The sequence below is a fragment of the Aotus nancymaae genome, unplaced genomic scaffold (genome assembly GCF_030222135.1).
Source record: "Aotus nancymaae isolate 86718 unplaced genomic scaffold, 86718_ANA_hifiasm-v0.15.2.pri h1tg000057l, whole genome shotgun sequence".
NCBI lineage: Eukaryota > Metazoa > Chordata > Mammalia > Primates > Aotidae > Aotus > Aotus nancymaae.
In genome coordinates this window covers 69,317,595-69,337,231 of record NW_026988471.1, presented here as the reverse complement: position 1 = coordinate 69,337,231, position 19,637 = coordinate 69,317,595, and the positions used below count along the sequence as shown (strand labels likewise).

The 19,637-nt window shown below is 45.3% G+C and overlaps 1 pseudogene; it reads left to right on the top strand.

Moving 5' to 3' along the window:
* The first annotated feature begins 17,463 nt into the window (after window positions 1–17,463).
* Window positions 17,464–18,774, top strand: LOC105733290 (large ribosomal subunit protein uL3-like; annotated as a pseudogene).
* Window positions 18,775–19,637: the final 863 nt, after the last annotated feature.

Below are 19,637 nucleotides of genomic sequence, written 5' to 3'. Positions count from 1 at the left end.
TAAAACAAAAATCACATGATCATCTCAATAGATGCAGAAAAAGCATTTGACAAAATCTAGCATCTCTTTACAATTAAAACCCTCAACAAAATGGGGATAGAAGGGACATAACTTAAGATAATAAAAGCCATCTATGACAAACCCACAGCCAACGTTATGCTGTAGGAAAAGTTGAAAGCATTCGCCCTGGGAACTGGAACAAGACAAGGATGCCCACTCTCACCACTCCTATTCAACATAGTACTGGAAGTCCTAGCCAGAGAAATGTGCCAAAAGAAAGAAATAAAGGGTATCCAAATGTGTGAGGAGGAAGTCAAACTGTCACTATTCACTGAGAGAAATATTATTCAGCCATAAAGAGGAATGAAGTACTGATACATGCTACAACATGAATGAACCTAGAAAATATCATGCTAAGTGAAAGAAGCCAGACACAAAAGGACAGATATTCTATGATTCCACTTATATTAAATTTAAATCCAGAATAGGCAAATTCATAGAGACAGGAAATAGATTCATGGTTGCTAGGAGATTAGGGGAGTGGAGAATGAGAAGTGACTGCTTAATAAGCATGAAGTTCTCTTTTGGGGGTTGGGAATGTTTGGTAACTAGGTATTGGTGATGGTTGCACAACACTGTGAATGTGCTAATTGCCTCTGAGTTGTCTGATGTAAAATGGTAAGTTTTATGTTACGTGTATCTTTCCACAATAAAAATAAGTAAATACCTCCTCAAGTAATATTTGTTGAAAAATTCAAATTTTCCAAATTTAAACAAGAGAAAGTAAAAGCAATATCAGTGGCAGAGTACTAAGATCTTTAGTTATTACAGCCTGACACTTACTACTTGTTGCTTTTCATCTCACTGAATCCAAGGGCTTAGTAGCAAGGCCCACAGTCAACCAGACATGCAAAGATCCTTCCTGTGTCCTTTATGGGGCCACTCTCATCCTTGGAATGACCTCTATGGATCCTTTAGAACCAATGGGATGGGCAGTGGTCTCTCAGGGCTTTAGGAACGTTTCTTGTGCAGCCCCCAGAAGGCTCTGAGTTGGCTCACTTCATCTCCCTAGCGTCTGGAAGAGTTTTGGAAAACTAATTTTTTTTCTTTTTTTGGCCAGAATCTTTCTCTGTTGTCCAGGCTGGAATGCAGTGGCACAATCTCGGCTCACTGCAACCTCCAACTGCCAGGTTCAAGCAATTCTCATGCGTCAGCCTGCCGAATAGCTGGGACCACAGGCACCTGCCACCACATCTGGCTGATTTTTGTATCTTTAGTGGAGTCGGGGTTTCGTCATGTTGGCCAAGCTGGTTTTGAACTCCTGACCTCAGGTGATCCACCTGCTTCAGCCTCCTAAAGTGCTGGGATTACAGGCATGAGCCACTGTACCCAGCCTTGAAAACTAATTTAAACATAGATTTTTATCTTATTACTCTTGGCTTAAATTCAAATATAGTACTAATATCCCACCTGTATAATCTTGCTAAAAGGAATGATAAGAGTAGAGAGACAAAGCAGCAGCCATGTCCCTACGCAGACCTTTGCCTAGAGGTAATTAGGGGATTGTGGAAGTCAGAGCTTCAGGAAAGGCATTTAGGGACCGTATAACCATCCTCACTCTGCAGATGAGGGCCTGTGGGCCCCGTGAGGTTCAGTGACTTACTGCCTTTCACTCAGATGGGTAGAAAGCCAAGCCTCCTGTGGCACACACATTCCTGTAGGGACACGACACGTGCAATCCAAACATCCACGTAAAATCACATTACATCTTACCAGGAAAAACTGTAAAAGACATTCACATGGCCAAAAAACATGACGGGGTTATAACTACTTTTCTTCATCTTTAGGCTATTTTACAATTATGCAAGTTGCAGAAAACTAGAAATAACTGCAAATTCCCCGTATCCATAGAAATGCAAATAGATGGTATCCAGTGGGGTGTAATTGATTGTTGCTCTCTAGGGAGTCCAGTTTTGCATTGACTGTACTTGTAAATTCATTTCAGCATTCCTTATTATCTATATATCTTTAGCTCTTTAAATTCTTCCTTTTGAACCAGTTGTAGTATCTTATTGGTTTCCTCATTATTAATCATCTAAGTAAAATCTCTGACATGTTAATTTTATATTGATATGAAAATCACAATTTTACCTTTGAAAAATTATCCATTAATGTCCAGGAGAGAATGGCAGTCAGACATTTAAAAGTGTGTTTACAGAGCATTTTGCTTGAATGATAATAAGACTGCTGAAGAAAGAATGTCAAGTGAAGAAAACAAGATGCAATATTGAAAAACACAGTGTGTGGCCGGGTGCGGTGGCTCATGTCTGTAATCTCAGCACTTTGGGAGGCTGAGGTGGGTGGATCACCTGAGGTCAGGAGTTCGAGACCAGCCTGGCCAACACAGTGAAACCCCGTCTCTACTAAAAATACAAAATAAGCTGGATGTGGTGGTGTGTGCCTGTAATCCCAGATACTTGGGAGGCTGAGGCAGGAGAATCACTTGAACCTGGGAGGTGGAGGTTGCAGTTGAGCTGAGATCAAACCATTGCACTCCAACCTGGTCCAAAAGAGCAAAACTCTGTCTCGAAAAGAAATAAAATAAAATAAAAATACAGTGTGTGGCCGGGCATGGTGGCTCATGGCTGTAATCCCAGCACTTTGGGAGACCAAGGCAGGAAAATCACTTGAATCTGGGAGGTAGAAGTTGCAGTGAGCCAAGATTGTGCCAAACTGCACCCCAGCCTGGGCAACAGAGTGAGACTCCATCTCAAAAAATAAAAATAAAAAATACAGTGTGGTTCAATGATGTCAAAAACACAAAGAAAATCTAATGGAAAGAAATCAGGCAAAATATGAATAGGGGTTGCCAGTAGGTACTAAGATTTATGAGGGTTTTTTTTGTTGCGGCTTCTTTATACCATTCTGCACTTGGCATGTTTTTACAATGAACATGAATTGCTCCTTCATAGCCACACATACAAAATCTTTGAAAAGGAAAGAATAAAGTATATTCTCTACTAAAAGCAAGAACTAAGACACTGAGAAACAGGTAGAGCAGGACTTAGGAGACAAACAGTCCCTGCAAGATAATAAGCCAAATGCCTCCACAGGGGAGATGGAACAGGCAGGGTGCCAGGACCCCGAAGGCCTCTCGAAGTCTGCAGATATTTTATTTTTCCTTTTTATGATGGAAATATGCATGGCTCCATGTTTGCTTCTAGCAACTTCTAAATTAATCAGCGTAAAATAAATAACAATTGAAATTTAAATTATACATAGAGCCTGGAAAAACACCTACTTAACCTTTAATCTCCACTGAGAACTGAGATCCTCAGTAGGTAGTTTGGTGAATAATTATTAAACGTCCCTGTCAGAGACAGGATCAGAGCCTTTCTTTAGGAAGCCTATCAGAGCCACATTCCAGAACTTTGCAGAAATACACAAACCAGAACATTCCAAAACCTGTGTTTAACAGATGACAGTCACTAGTACAAAAAGACGCATGCCCTATAAAGTGCAATGCTCAAACGAGGTAGTAAAATGAGTTCATTTACCCCCATTTGTATATCTTCCTTTATAATAAAATTACACGTGTATGTCAGGTGCTTTTCTTAGGCCAAAGCCCAGCTGCCTCCTACTTCGCCTGTGTCTGATGCAAGGCTGGCCCTCTCACAGTTGCCACTACGATATCAAGAGAGAAGAAAGACAGAAGGCAGGGATAGAAGTGACCCTGTGAAATTAAAAGGCTACTCAAACCTCCCTTCACCCCAAGTTCTTCCACCTCTGGACAGGGAGAAGAGAGTCAGCATTGGAATCAACTGTGATTCACCTTTGAGCAACTTAAATGACTTCTTTACTTTTGATGTAGGACAGGTGAGCCCCAAACTGGGGCTTAGCCTACACGGGTTCTTGGCTTTGCCCAGGAAAGAACTCAAGGGCAAACTGGAGGTAGAAGAAAATGCTTTATGGAAGCAGCAGTGTTACAGCTCTGGCCATGATCCAGCTCTGTGACTGATCCTGCAGAGCAGGGCTGCCCCATAGGCAGAGAGTAGCCACTCAGGGCAGTTTTGCAGTTATATTTATACCTACTTTTAATTACATATAGATTAAGGAGTCGTTTGCAGAGAAATTTCTAGGGAAGGGGTAGTAACTTTTGGATCATCGGGTCATTGCTATGAAAAGGGGCAGTAACTCCTGGGTGCTGTTCCTGGTGTTGTCATGGCAATGGTAAACTGATGTGGCACACTGGTGGGCATGTCTTTTGGAAAGCTACTTCTGCTCCAGCCCTGTTTTAGCTAATCCTCAATTTGATCTGGTGTCCGAGCACCTCCAGAGTTAAGTTCTGCCTCCTACTTCATTTTTGCCTAAGCAAAAATTAATTCACAGAGAGATGGAGAGGATTCAAGGCAGGAAGTGCAGTAAAGAGGCTTAGGTGGAAGGAACCGGGGAGAACTGGCAGCACTGAGCAAAGCCCCAGGCTGCTGAAAGGGCTCATCTTGACCACTTCTCACTTGGCACAAAACTTAAAATATTCATGATTATCATTTATACCACTTACTCTGGACTGAACTGTGTCCCCCGCCCCCCCAAAAAAAACAGAATATGTTGAAGCTCTAACTCCCAATGCAACTGTAGTTGGAGACAGGGCCTTAGGAGATAATTAAGGTTAAATAAGGTCATAAGGGTGGGGCCCTGGTTTGATAGAATCGGTGTCTTAAGAAGAGACACCAGAGAGCTACCCTCTCTCCCCTTCTCTACATTCACGGACACATGCCAAAGAAAGGCCACGTAAGCACACAGCGAGAAGGCGTCATCTTCAAGCCAGGAAGAAAATCCTTCATCCCATAGCAAAGAGAAACCTAAGATGTTGGCACTGTAGCTGCCCCTTCTAAAGAGAATGACTTAAATTAGTGCTGCTGGAAGTGAGAGATTTCATAATTAGGTACCCCCAATAGGAGCCTGGGCAGGTCTTGAACTAGGCCTGGGAGGAACCATCTTCTCAAATAGAGACTAATGCCTGAGCTGGGTACTCGGCTGACCCAGCCAAAGCTAGAAGCCTAGGCTCAGCAAACTGAGCGCTGAATTAGAAAAGTTTAGGAATTCCATTTCTGATGACTCTGCTCCTAGAAAGGTCAAAGCATAGCTGAGTGAGGTGGCGGGCACCTGTAATCCCAGCTACGTGGGAGGCTGAGGCAGAAGAATCGCTTGAACCCGGAAGGCAGAGGTTGCAGTGAGCCAAAATCGTGTCACTGCACTCCAGCCTTGGTGATGGAGCGAGACTCCATCTCAAAAAAAAAAAAAAAAGAAAAGAAAGGTCAAAGCAGCCCTCTGAGCCTCAGTCCGGAGGTTTTTGGAAGATACAGAGCCCAGAAGCAGAGGAAAGGGCACTCAGCGGCCATCAAAGGTTTAGAAAATATTCCTGCTTCTTTAGAATTCATTCTCCCTGCACCTCTCACACACACAGGCCCACCCACATCCTCTCACCCACCCAGCATCCTGGCATCCAGCACATCTCAAACTAGCCGTGCCCAGAAGTACATTCCTTAGGATTTTTAACCCAGTTTGCATGTCAAGAAAAGTTAAGTTGCAGGCCATAATTTCCTTTATATTTACCTCTTCTACTGGCCAGCGCCAAGCTGCTAGAACTCCCTCCACAATAAGCCTCTTTTCTTTGCAACAGGAAGTGCCATGTGGCCCAGCCTAAAAGGAGTGGTCCCTGAAGCCTCCTGGAGGAGCACCACCTGGGATTGGCTTTGGCATCTTCCTCTGTCCACCCACTTTGGGCTGAGGGGGCTGTAGGGTGGGATCAGGCAGTCCCAGTAGAAGCAGTGGCTGGGGCCAGGGAGTAGCTCTCACAAAAACCTTCTCTGTAGCTAGAACTGGCAGAACTGGGCCCGTGTCTGCTAGGGAAAGACCAGGACCTTTCATCTAAAATAAACTGAATGGGACTAGGCACGGTGGCTCATGCCGGTAATCCCAAAACTTTGGGAGGCCAAGGTTGGAGGATCATTTGAGGTCAGGAGTTCAAGACCAGCCTGGCCAACATGATGAGACCCTGTCTCTACTAAAAATACAAAAATCAGCTGAGCATGGTGACACATGCCTATAATCCCAGCTACTCGGGAGTCTGAGGCAGGAGAATCACTTGAACATGGGAGACAGAGGCTGCAGTGAGCCAAGATAGCACCACTGCACTCCAGCCTGAACGACAAAGTGAGACTCTGTCTCAAAAATAAATAAATAAATAAATAGATTGAATGTCCACTGCAAAGAAGACTAAATAAGTAAGTGGCCATGGGCTCTTCATGAGCACTGCTGGGGTAAGGGCAGCGAGATTAGAAGAGAGAGAGCAGGGAGAGAGTCCCTCCTCTTTGCCTTGGTAACAGGGCAGCTTACAGGTCTCTATTAGCAGCAGCTGAATAAGATTCTTCCCTCGCCCTTCAGTTCTCAGGCACAGCCCAGTCACCAAATCTACAACCCTGATTAGAAAAGTCTCTGCCCAGTTTGCCCTCCAGGTGGTGAGAGGCAGGCCAGGGCTATTCATGAAATTCCAGGCTCGTCTTTGGCTCTGGTGCCGCTATACTACTCCCACTTCTTCTCACTCCCTTAGATCTTCACACAAAGTCTTGAATTCCCTGCTAAAAGATGAAAAGCTCAGAGCACACCTAACCGTTGTGGACTTTCTGGTGGGAAGAAGAGACAGCACTGAGGGTCAGGAGGCCCTCCCTCCTTCCATTTCCACCGTGGTGAAAGCTGCCCACTTCTGAGAAGACCCTCCTGTCTGTGGAGTCTGAACCACTCCTGGCGTCTAATTGTGGCCAGAGAGCAGCTATGTATGGGAAGGGCCCCTGGAGGCTGGAATGTCACGAGGTTAATCCCGCCATGGGGTCAGGCAGGCAGGAAACACCACGGAGGAGGGGAAAGCATCAGTCCTCTCATCCTGGTTCTCTCCTCACCATCTCACCAGGGGCAAAATTTAGGTAGGAAATTGGCATTCTGAGCAGGCAGTCTGAGACCACTATCAGACTCCAGTCCTCAGAGATTAAACAGGGATTCCATCCCCAGCCAAAACTCCATTTTCTGAACATAGGGTCCTTATGTAGCTGCTGCTTGGATCACCATAGCAAATCCTTTTTTTTTTTTTTTTTCGAGATGGAGTCTCGCTCTTTCACCCAGGCTGGAGTACAGTGGCACAATCTCGGCTCACTGCAAACTCCACCTCCCGGGTTCAAGTGATTCTCTGCCTCAGCCTCCCAAGTAGCTGGGATTACAGACGCCCACCACCACTCCCAGCTAATTTTTGTATTTTTAGTAGAGACAGGGTTTCACCATCTTGGCCAGGCTGGTCTAGAACTCCTGACCTCATGATCCACCCACCTCGGCCTCCCAAAGTGCTGAGATTACAGGCATTAGCCACTGAGTCGGGGCAAATCTTTATACCAAAGGTCCCGGCCCCCCTGGCAATGTGATGGCTTCTGTCCTCTCATCAAGAGATGGAGTCTAGCACCCAGGGCAGCAGCTCACATCTGTAATCCCAGCACTTTGGGAGGCCAAGGCAGGTGGATTGCTTGAGCCCAGGAGTTTGAGGCCAGCCTGGGTAACATAATGAGACCTCATCTCCACCAAAAAAAAAAGTTAAAATAAATAAAATAGAGAGGTGATGGAGTCTATGTCTCCATCCCCTTGAATCTGGGTGGCCCTTGTGACTTAGAGTGTGGAGGAATTGTTCTACGCGAGTTCCAGAGCCTAGGCCTCAGAAGGCCTTGCAGCTCCCACCCTCACTCTCATGCTCTCCAGTTAGCCTAGCATACTCTCAGATGTGAAGCCACTTGGAGAGCCAAGGTGCCCTGGCCAGCCAGAACCCCCTTCCAGATGCGTGAATGAGGCAAGCTTGGCACATGCAACTGTTTGAGGTACCACTAACTGTTCACACCATTAGTGAGCTCAGGCAAGATCAGAGAAGAACTGCATGACAACTCATAAAATCCTGAGAAATAATACATTGTTTGTTGTTGACTTAAGGTACTCAGTCTTGGGGTGGTTTATTGTGCAGCAATAGATTATCAAAACCATCTTCTTGGCTATCACCTGGAACCAACAGGCTAAGCCCAAGTGCCCACCCCGGGCTCCTACCTTGCCCCAGCATGCCCCACACCCCAGGCTTGGGCTGCCATTCACATTCCAGTGACTCTGCCTTGAAGTCATGGACCCTGGGGCCTGGGGCCAGACCCACTAACCCATTCCTTCACAAGCCCACCACCATTCAGTAATCACCAGGAGTGGCAAAACCAGCTACTCTGGACTTCCTGCTGGGGGCTCTGCCTGCTTCCTCTTTTCCTGGTACGGCAATGGCCTTCCATTGTCTTTACCTCCAATCACTTCTCTAAATAACTTTATGTGACAAAAGTTTAGTCATCTTTCTTTCCATTCCTGGTCTCTCAATGCCCTGAGACACATAAGCAAAGGAACTTGGCTAAAGTACAGAATATTTGTGTTATTTCCCCAGGGGGCCCAAGGTGAGGATGGGTATGGAACAGAAGTGAGGAAAATTCAGAGGAGACCTCAAAGCTAGCAGTCCCCACCTCTATTAGTTTGCTCCTGAGAATTAGTTTTGTAGGAAAATATTGGTAAAGTTGGCTTTGTTTCATTAAGTATGCTGCTCAATTGAAAGTGATTATTTTACAGAAAATAGTCTACATTCTCAATGACCATTTTTTTTTTTTTTTTTTTTTTGAGACAAGGTCTCTGTTGCCCAGGCTGGAGTGCAGTGGCATGATCTCAGTTCACTGTGGCCCCAACCTCCTAGGCTCAAGCAATCCTCCCACCTCAGTTTTCTGAGTAGCTGGGACTGCAGGCACATGCCACCACGCCTAGCTAATTTTGTTTTCTTTTTGTAGAGACAAGGTCTCGCTATATTACCCACACTGGTCTTGAACTCCTAGACTCAAGTAAGCCTCCTGTCTTAGCTTCCCAAGTGTTGGAATTACAGGTGTGAGCCACCATGCCTGGCCTTCAATTAACTTTCTAAGACATGTTCAAACAGCTAGTATTAGCCAGATAGATATATAGATAAGAGGAAATTAGGGGAATTGGCTCAGGCAATTATGAAGCCTGAGAAGTTCCACAACAGGCCCTCTGCAAGCTAGAGACCCTGGGATGCTGGCAGTGTGACTCGGTCCAATCTGGAAAGCATCAGAATCAGGGAAACTAACAGTGTAACTCTCGGTCTCAAGCCAAAGGGGCGTTGGGGAGAGGGCGTGGTTACTGCAAGTCCTGGAACCCAGAGACCAGGAACCTGGAATTCTAATGTCCAAGGGCAGAAGAGCATCCCAGCTCCAGGAGAAAGAGAGGAAGAAAATCTTCTTTTCTCTGCCTTTTTTGCTTTATCCCAGCCCCCGCTGATTGGGTGGTGCCCACCCACATTGAGGATGCATCTGTTCCACTCAGTCCATTGACTCACATGCCAATCTCCTCTGGAAACACCCTCACGACACACCCAGAAGTAGTGCTTCACCAACGCGCCAGGTGTTCCTTAGTCTAGTCAAATTAACACCCAAACTATCACACAGCCCAATCTGCCTTCTCTCTTAGCAAAGACATTGTGTATGAAAGTAGTTTTTTAGATTGTATGATCTATAAAAATGTTAGCTAATTATATCATAACAAGACTAGAGTCCATGCACAATATAGAATGCTAGTTTTGAGTAACTGTCTTTTGAGTCACATAGATCTTAGGTTCAAATCCAGGTTCTACCTTACCTAGTGAAGTAACCCTAAACTACTCAGCTTCTCTGAGCGGCTATAAAATGACCTCAGGTGGTAGTGAGCATCAGAGATAATGCGTGTAAAGTTCATAGCAGACCACCTGACTCAGAGCAGCTTCTACTCGTAATAAAAGCATAATAAATATTAGCTATTACTAATCATAGTTTGTTACATACATGGAAGTTAAACTCTCTTGAGAAGGATAAGTTGTCTAAGCGTTTATCTCAGGCAAGCCAAGCACTGGGGTGCTGAACAAAGTTGTAACTTATTGACCCTTCTTGTGAGACTCACCCCTCCCACCAGTACAACCCTTTTCCCTTCTGCATCACTTACCTCTTGTGAATTCCATATTTATTGAAGAATGTGCCACCTGAATCAACCTTTCTCCACTTCTTAGGTGAGTTAGGTGTCTACCCATAAAGTTTGCCCACCCAAAACCTTGACCTCACAGTTCCTCGACATCCTCATTTTCCCCTCAGCCACTTGTCCCCACAAGCATACCCGGAACCTTGTCACCTTGCCCCACCTTGTCAACTCAAACATCCCACTGCAACCATAACTCCCTCACTTCCCAGACTGCTTGCCCAATTATTCACACTACGGCCATTGTCAACATTTTTGAAACCTTGATTCCATCCGCCTTTTTAACCATTAACTCCCTTCTGTATTAATTCCTCTCTTTATAGCTGTAATTTCATATTCCATCGTTTCTATGACACTCTTGCCAATATCCTAAGCTACTTTGTTCCTCTATTCTTTTGTCATACCTATTTGGCAAAACTCCAATGCTCTATAAACCCATTGATATACCTTCTCTGTGTCTAGGATGGGCACTTGAAATGCGCAGAAGAAATTGTCCAATGAGTAGAATTGTCCTCCAACAAATTCATGATCATCAACCTTAGGCAAGCTCTCAACATTGCTTTAAACAACTATTTTCTCTGGTCAACTCTCTACCATAACTATTTCAATTACTCTACACTTTCCTCAAACTTCTCATCCTCCCACCTCCTCCCACAAGCTCAGCAGATGACCTTGCCTCCTATTTAACAAGAGATGATTAGAGTTTAGGGCTAAACCATGTGATTAGAGTTTAGGGCTAAATCATGTGTTTGTGAGAGGGAGAGAGATCGTGTGTGTTTGTGTGTGTGTGTGTGAGAGAGAGAGAGAGAGATCACAAATAACTTCTCCCCATCCCAAGCTTTTCTTTTCATTCTCATAATGAACCGAAGTTCTTAATTTTAATGAAGTTCATTGTATAAATCTTCTTTATGGTTAATGTTGTGTCCTTTTTAAGAAATATTTTCCTACTTCAAGGTCATGAGGACATTTTCCTGTGTTATCTTTTGAATCTAGTCTATGCTCATTTGAAGACAGGATAGTGGTTCCCTTGGGGTGGGGAATAGTAACTGGGAGGACACAAAGGGGGCTTAGAGGGTGCTGGTAGCATTCCATATCTTGATCTGGGTCCTGATTACACAGATGTGTTCACTTTGTGAAAACTCATTTAGTTCCACACCTCTGCACACAAACTAACAATAACAGCTTTCTTTAAAAATATCCAGAGTGATTTGCACCTGCAATATGTAAAGAACTCCTAAGCTCAATAATAAAAGGTAAATAATCTTTATTTCTTCCCTATCATTTCCCCAGAACACCCATTGAGACTACCAATAGCTTCTCTGTCAACACATCCAAAGGACTTCTTGTCCTTGTTTTCCTGTCAGCAGGATTACACAGATGTGACTCCCATGTCCTTGAAACTCTGTTCTCATGACTTCCAGCACCTGCAGTCTCCTCATTTTCATCTCATCTTCCTGGTCACTCCTTCTCATTCCCATTGTCCTGACATAAAAATGTGGGGCTTCCCAAGACTCAGTTCTCACCCTTTTGTGCTCTCCCTGGGTGGTCTCTTTAGCTTCGGTGGCCCCATCACCAAGCCTATGCTGACAATGTGCCTCTGAGCTCCAGGCAGATGAGCAGCTGCCTAGTGGACCCTCCACTCTGATGTCTTTCAGCCCCTTGATCTCCGCATATCTACACATGAATTCATGACCTTCTCCTGGCTCTTCTCCAGGATTCCCTGTGTTCCCTGTCTCAGTGAATGGCACCATCGTCCTCTCTGTGTGCCAGCCAGACACCACGGGTTCATTCCTGGCAACTCCTTACCATAACAAGTCCTACCCATAATCTACGAGGCCCTACACAGTCTGGGGCCCCTGGCCTCTCTCTGGCTTCACCTGCAATAGCTCTCCCTCTTCCTTATTGTTTTCCAGCCACACTGGCCTCCTTGCTAACCCTCAAGCAAATACAGTGTGCTCCAACCTCGGAGTCATTGTACTTGTTTCTTCATCGGGATGTTTTTTCCTTAGATATCCACAAGACGAGCTCCCTCACTTCCGTTATATCTTTACTCAAAAGTCACCTTTTAAATATGGCCTTCCCTGCCCACCCTATCTGAAATTGCAACACCCCACACTCACAAGCACCTGAATCCTTTCATCCTCCTTCTATGCTTTATTTTTCTTCTGAGCATTTATCAAATTATATGCATTTCACTTACATAAATTATTCTGTCTCCCTTACTGTAAGGAAAGCCCCGTGAGGACAGGGATTTTTACCTGTTTTATTCACTGTTGAATCCCGATGCCTTGAACAGTGCCTGGCACATAATAGGTCTCAGTCAATATTTGTTGAGCAAGTGAAGGAATGTCTGAACTCCCGTAGCTAATCCATCTAGTCAGCTCCTGCTTCTTCCTTCTACTGTCATAGAAACAGGTGCCCAGATGTCAGCACACTGTCTCAGCTGCAGAGAGCCACCTTCCCAGGGAGGCCACACCCAATGACCAATCAAGGCAGGGGCATGAACGTCGGCCATTTTGTGCTAACAAGGGACACCTGGCAGGCTGAATACACCCCAGAGTTGACCAAGGCTTTGACCTACCTGCATTGCACTTTGGCTCCTCTCTCTTTCTCTCTCTCTCTCTGCCACTCCTGCTTTCTCTCCCCTCTTCCACAAGAATGAATAAATATTCTGTCCACCAAACTCCATCTCCGTGTTTGCTCCCAGGAATCCAAACTGCAACAACCAACTATCATTTCTCACCAGCTTAGTCTATTACTCTAGCTGGTTTTCCTACTATCCTCTTCCCCCTCTATTCCATCCCCCTCTGCAGCCACAGTGATCTTTTCAAAAACAGACTCAATCCCATGCCTAAAACCCTTAGTAGTTTCCTGTTGCTCTTATCATAAAAGGTAAACCTTTAGTATAAACTAGAAGACCTTGTGTGAACTAGTCCCTCCCTATCTCAATTGCCTGGATTCCTGACACTTCTTCAAGTGCTTGACCCTGTACATAGAGAGGCTGTTGTCTGAAAGTCCTGGAGTTTTACACATGCTGTTAGCCATGCCTAGATGAAGGGTCCTCAATCCAGGCTGCACATTAGAATACCCTGGGGAGGTTTTTTTTGTTTTGTTTTTTTGTTTGTTTTTTCAAATCCCAAGTCCCAGGCCACATCTAAGACCAAGCAAATCAGAATCTCTGGAGGTAGCACTCAGGCATCAGTATTTTTTAAAGCTTCCAGATGATGTCAATACACAGTTAAGGCTGAGAGTCACTGGTATAGAAACTTGCTACTTAAGGTGAGTTCCCAGACCAGCAACTCTGGAGCCACCTGGAAGCTTGTTAGAAACACAGAATCTTGAGCCCCACGCCACAACAAGGTGTCCAGGTGATTGGAATGCCCATTAAAGTGCTGACCTAGAGCACTGCCCACCGCGTCCTCCTCACTCTACCTGCCAACCCACACTCACCCTCTCACTCTCTCAGTGAAGCCTTCCCTGACTCAGGTGGATCCCATGCTGCTCTTGGGGCACCCTGTACTTCTTCATGGCTTTACTCACAACAGAGCTTCAGTCATTGTGCACTGTCTGTTGATGTCTGTGTCCTCTAGTAGAAAGCAAGTTCCACTGGGGCAGGATTCAGTTCTCCCTTGTCCACTATTGCAACCTCAGCACCAAGAAACATGCCTGACACAAAGTAAGCCTTTAGTAAGTATTGAATTTTGAAGCTACTCCTAGGCAGCCCAGAGCTCGTTCAAACAGTGTTCACTATGAGGCATCTCTGGCTCTGGTGGAGAAGGTAACAGAGTAACAGGGATAAAGCCTTGCTTGCTGTGAAAGAAGGTTTCCAGGGGCGTATAAGAAGTGGCATGGTAGCCCCTGGAGGTCAAGAATCTCCAAGGTAAACTGGTGGTGCTGGGAGCCATAAGAGATATGATGTGCCACCTGGATGAGGACAGCCACCACCAGCAGGGAACAACAGGGCAAAGGAGGAAAGAGGTGAGATCTAGAACGGTGGAGGTTTAGGAGTGTTCACTGATCAGAAGATGAGCACAGACAGGTTCCTGTGGATGTGAGACCCTCATTCTTGGTAGATTTATTGATCTCAGAATTTTCTTTCCAGACACATACATGCACACATATATTCTCTTGCACTGGAAGTCTTGAGCCCTCTCCTCTCACTGAATAGAAAACTCTGGTTTTAGTAGCACCTCAGTCCAGCTGCAGAAATGCACTATCCTAAGACAGGGAACATGATTTTTTTTTTCTTTTTTTTTCTTTTTTTTTTTTTTTTGCTATACAAAGAGCTATAGAAACACAATTTTTAGTAGAGAACTGGAATAGGACAAGCTACTGATCTCAGGCATGGATGAAGGATTGAGCTCCTCAGACTGGGGCCCCCAGCCCCTTGGATGTCAGCAAAGTGGTGGGTGCAGGGGTGAGCCAAAGTGGTCTCCCAAATCGCTGTTGAGCATACACTCCATGGTGGCCCTGAGAAGGTGACAATGGGGCTCCAAACGAACTTCTCTTCTCAGATGAGGATTATTAGTTTGGAAACAATGAGGGGTTGATTCCACTTAAACTACTAGTGAAGAGCCTGGACTCCCACGGCTTCATGGCCACTAACCTTGTCTCTCTCCTCACAACCACCCCCAGCTTAAGGATTCACTCATTACCCATTCATTTGGCAAATATTTGCTCAGTATCCAGTGCATTCAGGCACCGTGCTAAACCCTGGTGATACAGTGGTGAAATAAAGATTATCAGGGCCAGGCGCCGCAGCTATTGCCTATAGTCCCAGCACTTTGGGAGGACGAGGTGGGAGGATTGCTTGAGCCTAGGGGTTCAAGACCAGCCTGGACAACATGGTAAAACCCCATCTCTACTAAATACACAAAAAATTAGCTGGGTGTGATGGTGGGTGCCTGTAATCTCAGCTACTTGGGAGGTTGAGGCAGGAGAACTGCTTGAACCTGGGAGGTGGAGGTTGCAGTGAGCCAAGATCACGCCATTGCACTCTAGCCTGGGTGACAGAGCAAGACTCTGTCTAAAAATAAAAATAAGAAAAGAATTAGCTGGACATGATGGCATGTGCTAGTAATCGCAGCTACTCTGGAGCCAGAGGCAGGAGGATCGCTTGAGCCCAGGAGTTGGAGGCTGTAGTAACCTATAATTACGCCAATGCACTCCAGCCTAGAGCAAGACTTTGTCTCAAAAATAAAATAAAATAAAATATAAAAAGAATATTCCCTGTTGTCCCAGAGCTCAGAGTCTGGGTTTTAAACTTTATTAAGAAGAGTTGTCAGTCACATAGCCCAGGGTTCACAAGGCCCAAGCAGTCTTTAAAATTCATTAGTTAGGTTATTGCATTTAAAAATACAAAAAAGTAGAGAAGAGAAACAAATACCCATTTTTAAACTAGCAGACTGACACATCATATGTATGTATACGTGTGTTTGTGTATATATACATAAAATTCTTGTTTCTAAAGCTGTGATCATAGTAGATATACAAATATAGTCCTTTTTTACTTACCATTATATCTTTTTTAAATCATCAACTTAATGGCATATAATATGCCATAGAATGCACATTTTATTTAGCCATTCCTTGAGTTTAGGACATTTTGTTAATTTCTATTTATCAATGTCATATATAGTACTTATCAAACATCTATATGCATAAAACTTAACTTAGATTTCCAGAACTGAGGTTTGAGGGTCAAAGGTAAAGGAAGGGAAAAGGGAACATTTTAGGGGAGCTCATTTTATTCTTGCTTATGCTGACATGCTTTAGAATTCAACACAACTCCTCAGATTTTAGAATACCACACCTGGCCGGGCGAGGTGGCTCATGCCTGTAATCCCAGCACTTTGGGAGGCCAAGGCAGGCGAATCATGAGGTCAGGAGTTCGAGACCAGCCTGACCAAAATGGTGAAACCCCATCTCTACTAAAAATACAAACCTTAGCCAGTCATGGTGGCGCATGCCTGTAGTTCTAGATACTCAGGAAGCTGAGGCAGGAGAATCGCTTGAACCTGGGAGGCAGAGGTTGCAGTGAGCCGAGATCAGCCACTGCACTCCAGCCTGGGCCACAGAGAAAGACTCAGTCTCAAGAAAAAAAAAAAAGACCACACCTTTGGCTGGGTATGGTGGCACACGCCTGTAATCCCAGCACTTTGGGAGGCCGAGTCGGGTGGATCACCTGAGGTCAGGAGTTCGAGACCAGCCTGGCCAACATAGCAAAACCCCGTCTCTACTAAAAATACAAAAATGAGCCAGGCATAATGGTGCGTGCCTGTAATCCCAGCTACTAGGGGGGCTGAGGCAGGAGGATCGCTTGAACCTGGGAGGCAGAGGTTGCAGTGAGCCGAGATTGTGCCACTGCACTCCAGCCTGGACAACAGAGCAAGACTCCATCTCAAAAAAAAAAGACCACACCTTTGCAGTAGGCACATTCCATTGCCTGCCCTGCCCAGGCAGTTTCCGGAAGAACTGCCACACCCTCAGACTCTGGAAAAGGCAGGCCTCTATGGCCAATAACTCTGCTCTTCACCACAAATGAACAAGTTGATTGGATCAGGTTTGACTGCATGACCCATAATCAGCCAGTCCATTGACTGGCTAGAAACCAATTATATTTCTATCCTCTGAAAAATTGAACTAGGAGACCCAGAGACCATAGGAAATAGGTGGCCTGAGGGCTTATGGAGAAAAGACATTAAATCAAAGTTAAGATGACAAACACATAAAAGATGTTGGCCTGGAGGGAAAGGGAGAAAGGGGAGATGTGCCTAGAAAAACAGAGAAGAGAAAGTGGCCTTTGTTTCTGCTGGCATTCCACTACCTGCCCCAGGACAGCTCTGTTTCCTGCCTTTGTGTTTTGAGAGATACCCCTGTTTCCCCTTCCCTCAAATAAATCTCACTTATCACTTGATCTAACTTGATTAGGTCTCTGTTCATTTCAACCAAAAGATCAGTGATTAAACCGATGGAATGTCGTTTCTTCTTAGAGTCAAAGAACATTAGAACTGAAAAAGGTCACTGTACAATAAACAAACCCCTCCCCTCCTCAGCAGTGGCTATGAGGACCATGGGATTGACCCCGCCCAGCTCCAGAAGAGGCTGGGAGCCAATCCTAGCTCCTAATAGTGATGGGTTCGGAATAGGCATTTGACCTAAGATGGTCCCATCAGAGCAAATAGTCCTCATCTGTGTGCTAACAAGAACAAGGAGGAGAACTCCTTTCAATATTATGAAAGTAGTACATGTTTCCTGAAAAAAATAAAAGTTAAATACGGGAAAAGATGAAGAAGTAAAATAGCCTCTCAACCAGCGGGATTTGACAGTGTGATGTCTTACAGAAAGTTTGCTCTCAGACATGGGTCCCTCGGCTTCCTGCCTCAGAAGCTCAGCAGCAGGCATCGTGGGAAGGTGAAGAGCTTCCCTAGGGATGGCCCTTCCAAGCCGGTCCACCTCACAGTCTTCCTGGGATACAAGGCTGGCATGACCCACATCGTGTGGGAAGTCAACGGGCCAGAATCCAAAGTGAACAAGAAGGAGGTGATAGAGGCTGTGGCCATTGTGGAGACACCACCCATGGTGGTTGTGGGCATTGTGGGCTACGTGGGAACCCCTCGAGGCCTCCAGACCTTCAAGGACGTCTTCTCTGAGCACATCATCGATGAGTACAAGAGACATTTCTGTAAGAACTGGCATAAATCTAACACGACGGCCTTTACCAAGTACTGCAAGAAAAGGCAGGATGAAGATGACAAGAAGCAGCTGGAGAAGGACTTCAGCAGCATGAAGAAGTACAGCCAAGTCGTCCAAGTCATTGCCCACACCCAGATGCACCCGCTTCCTCTGCACCAGAAGAAGACCCACCTGATGGAGATCCAGGTGAACAGAGGCACCATGGCCAAGAAGCTGGATTGGGCCTGCGAGAGGCTGGAGCAGCAGGTATCTGTGAACCAAGTGTTTGGGCAGGAGGAGGTAATCAATGTCATCGGGGTGACCAAGGGCAAAGGCTACAAAGAGGTCACCAGTCGTTGGCACACCAAGAAGCTGCCCCGCAAAAGCCACCAAGGCCTGTACAAGATGGCCTGTATTGGGGTATGGCATCCTGTCCGTGTGGCCTTCTCTGTGGCACGTAATGAGCAGAAAGACTACCATCACTGCACTGAGATCAACAAGAAGATCTGTAAGATCGGCCAGAGCTACCTTATCAAGGATGGCAAACTGATCAAAGAACAATGCCTCCACTGACTATGACCCGTCTGACAAGAGCATCAACCCTCTGGGTGGTTTGTCCACTATGGTGACACTTCATAGAAACTGATTGGTTTCTAGCCAGCCAATGGACTGGCTGATTTGGGGTCATGCAGTCAAACCTAATCCAGTGACTTTGCCATGCTGAAAGGCTGTGTGCTGGGAACGAAGAAGCAAGTGCTCACCCTCTGCAACTCCTTGCTGGTGCAGACCAAATGTCAATGAACCTTAAGTTCATTGACACCACCACCAATTTGGCCATGGCTGCTTTCAGACCATGGAGAAGAAGAAAGCATTCATGGGACCACTCAAGAAAAACCAAATTGCAAAGGAAGAAGGAGCATAATGCCAGGAACAGATTTTGCAGTTGGTGGGGTCTCAATAAAAGTTATTTTCCACTGGAAAAAAAAGAAAGAAAGAAAGAAAGAAATAGCCTTGTTGATAATCAGGAAAATGTCAAAGAAAATCAGTGAGACATCACTTTTCATTCCACAGATTGGTAAGTTTTTCCTTTTGATCCACTGTTGACAAAGTTACGGGAAACACTTCTGTAATACAATTGGGAATATCAATTATTACAGCCCCTCTGGAAGGCAAATTGATGATATCTGTTGAAGATTAAAATCTTAGAACCCGGCCAGGCATGGTGGCTCATGCTTGTAATACCAGCACTTTGGGAGGCTGAGGCAGGTAGATCACCCGAGGTCAGGAGTTCAAGACCAGCCTGGCCAACATGGTGAAACTCTGTCTCTACTAAAATTACAAAAATTAGCCAGGCATGGCCGGGCATGGTGGTGCACGCCTGTAATCCCAGCACTTTGAGAGGCCAATGTGGGTGGGTCACCTGAGGTCAGGAGTTCAAGACTAGCCTGGCCACCATGGTGAAACCCTGTCTCTAATTAAATAAAAAATTAGCCAGGCATGATGGTGCTTGCCTGTAATCCCAGCTACTCCGGAGGCTGAGGCAGGAAAATCACTTGAACCCAGGAGGCAGAGGTTGCAGTGAGCCGAGATCATGCCATTGTACTCCAGCCTGGGCATCACAGCAAGACTCCATCTAAAAAAAAAAAAATCTTAGAACCCAGTAGTTCTTCCATATCTGCTCTGGAGAAACCCTTGTACATGTGACCAAGGAGTTACATTCAAGGGTGTTCACTGAAGCATTATATGCAATAGGTTAAAATTAGAAATAACCTAAATGTCCATGAGAAAAGGAATAGCCACGTATATAGTTCTCAATTTCTCCGTACCTGCTT